This window comes from Mustela putorius, unplaced genomic scaffold, assembly GCF_011764305.1.
Source record: "Mustela putorius furo isolate JIRA1106 unplaced genomic scaffold, ASM1176430v1.1 tig00003865_pilon_pilon_pilon, whole genome shotgun sequence".
Lineage (NCBI taxonomy): Eukaryota > Metazoa > Chordata > Mammalia > Carnivora > Mustelidae > Mustela > Mustela putorius.
The window spans coordinates 10,658-13,675 of record NW_025422017.1 but is presented as its reverse complement, the minus strand read 5'-3'; the positions used below and the strand labels follow the sequence as shown (position 1 = coordinate 13,675).

At 41.8% G+C, this 3,018-nt stretch overlaps 1 pseudogene; it reads right to left on the bottom strand.

Annotated features, from left to right (window-relative positions):
- Positions 1–324: 324 nt before the first annotated feature.
- LOC101690422 lies at positions 325–1,437 on the bottom strand (annotated as a pseudogene).
- Between the last annotated feature and the right edge of the window lie 1,581 nt (positions 1,438–3,018).

Below are 3,018 nucleotides of genomic sequence, written 5' to 3'. Positions count from 1 at the left end.
TCCTAAAAGAAATTATTTTAAAATTATATAGTGTGTTTTTAAGCTTTAAAATCTTCATGTACTCTAAAACTACCTTTATTTTGCTTTCACTTTGAATGATATGTCCACTTTCACCTTGAATGATATGTCCACTAAATTTTAAACTTGAAGTTGACTATTATTTACCCTCAGTACTTCCAAGATACCATCATTGACAATACAAAGTATGTTGTGTATTTTTTGGGGAGGGGGCTGTTTATAGTATACTTTATTGACGGTACATGACAAGGTAGGGATCCCAAACGCCTCCCCTTCTTCAGGGGTCTGGGATGAAAACAGTGGAGTTTAGGAGATTTTCAGTGTTCTGGGGAATAAATTAGGACAAGGATTCCCCAGCAGCTGAGGGGCCTCTCTCTTCTTCTTCCTCTGGCTAGGGCTGGTTGTCCAGGGGGCTCTTACATCTTGGAGGTTATGTGGACCATACACCACCCAGTTGCTGTAGCCAAATTCATGGTCATACCAGGAAATGAGCTTGACAAAGTGGTCATTGAGAGCAATGCCAGCCCCCGCATTGAAGGTAGAAGAGTGGGTGTCACTGTTAAAGTCACAGGAGACAACCTGGTCCTCAGTCTACCCCAAGAAGCCTTTGAGGGGGGCCCTCTCTGATGCCTGCTTCACCACCTTCTTGATGTCATCATATTTGGCAGCTTTCTCCAGGCAGCAGGTCAGATCCATCCACAACAGACACATTGGTGGTAGGGATGGAAGGCTAGGCCAGTGAACTTCCCATTCAGCTCAGGGATGACTTTGCCTACAATCTTGGCCACACCAGTGGAAGCGGGGATGATGTTCTGGGCAGCCCTCAGCCATCATGCCACAGCTTCCCAGAGGGGCAGTCCATAGTCTTCTGGGTGGCAGTGATGGCATGGTAGGTGGTCATGAGTCCCCTCCATGATGCCAAAGTTGTCATGGATGACCTTGACCAGAGAATCCAAGCAGTTGATGATACAGGAGGCATTGTTGACAATCTTGAGGGAGTTGTCATACTTCTCATCATTCACACCCATCACAAACATGGGGGCATCAGCAAAAAGGAGCGGAGACAATGATCCTCTTGGCCCCGCCCTTCAAGTGAGCTCCAGGCTTCTCCAGGGTGGTGAAGACCCCAGTGGACTCCACAACATACTCAGCACCAGCATCGCACCATTTGATGTTGGTGGGATCTTGCTCCTGGAAGATGGAGATGGACTTTCCATTGATGACAAGCTTCCCGTTCTCAGCCTTGACTGTGCCGTAGAATTTTGCCATGGATAGAATCATACTGGAATATGTAGGCCACATAGTTGAGATCAATGAAAGGGTCATTGATGACGACAATATCCACTTTGCCAGAATTAAAGCAGTCCTGGTGACCAGGCACCAAATACAACCAAATCCGTTCACCCCAACTTTCACCATTCTGTCTTGGGCACAAGGCTGGCACTGCACCTGAAGATGCAGCTTTTGAACAGAGAAGAGAAAGAGAGCCTGTTGTGTATTTTTGAAGATGAATTTTGCCACTTAATCTTTTAATCTTCATTATTTTTCAGTTTCACTCTGATATGACCAGATAAAAGATTATATCATATATATACATATATATATGTATATATATTTTCCCCTGCTTGTGACTTGCTTTAAATTTTATATCTTAGGAAAACTATCATTTCTGGAACCATCTTGCTTATTCTCCTTCAAATGTTGACGATTTTTTTTTTTTTAAGATTTTGTATTTATTTATTTGACAGAGAGAAATCACAAGTAGATGGAGAGGCAGGCAGAGAGAGAGAGAGGGAAGCAGGCTCCCTGCTGAGCAGAGAGCCCAATGCGGGGCTCGATCCCAGGACCCTGAGATCATGACCCGAGCCGAAGGGCAGCGGCTCAACCCACTGAGCCACCCCAGGCACCCCCGATGTTATTTTTTTTTAATTTGAATATCTTTTATATCTTTTGTGGGAATTCTGAAACAAGGCATGAAGTTGCATATATAAAAATTTCTTTATGCTGGTTTAGAGGTAACTTTCATTATGTAGGTCACATAAGGCTAATACTATTTAGAGACTTGTCCATTCATTAAACAATTTTTTTATTTTTTATTTTTTATTTTTATTTTTTTAAAATATTTTATTTATTTATTTGACAGAGAGAGATCACACAGTAGATGGAGAGGCAGGCAGAGAGAGAGAGAGGGAAGCAGGCTCCTGCCAAGCAGAGAGCCCGATGCGGGCCTCGATTCAGGACCCTGAGATCATGACCCGAGCCGAAGGCAGCAGCTTAACCCCTGAGCCACCCAGGCACACCATTAAACAATTTTTATCAGAAAAAAAAATTCTGGTTTTTCTTTTTTTTTTTTTTTTAATTCTGTTTTCTTAATTTACTCTTTCACTTATTTACCATTCTTATTTATGACTGCTTATTTTTTTTGTTTCATACATATTATTTATGTTTGCTGAGTGTATGACTTTTTTTTGAGCATCCAAACACTAATTATATTACATTCTCAGACTGATTATAACACTAATTTCTTTTGTAGTAAATGTGTTACTGTGTTGTGTGATTTTAAAAATATTTTATTTATTTATTTGTCAGACAGAGAAAGAGCACAAGCAGGCAGAGTGACAGGCAAAGGCAGAGAGAGAAGCAGGCTCCCTGTTGAGCAAGGAGCCTGAGGGTTGGACTGGATCCCAGGACCCTGGGATCATGACCTGAGCCGAAGGCAGAGGCTAAACCAACTGAGGCCACCCAGGCATCCCATGTTGTTTGATTGACATTGTATTATTATTATTTAATTGCTTGGATGATCTAATGAGTGCAGCTATAAGTATGTTCTGAATGGGAACTTGGGGGGATTTTGATTTGGTTTGTGTTGTTATTGGTGTAGTGTGTGTAGTATATGCACTTGCTTTCCTTTGATTTTTATTTTGTTTTCTTATTTTCTCCCCCCTCCAGCAACTTGGTACGATTTGAAGTTGTTTCCTTTCTAGTCCATACAAAGATGCA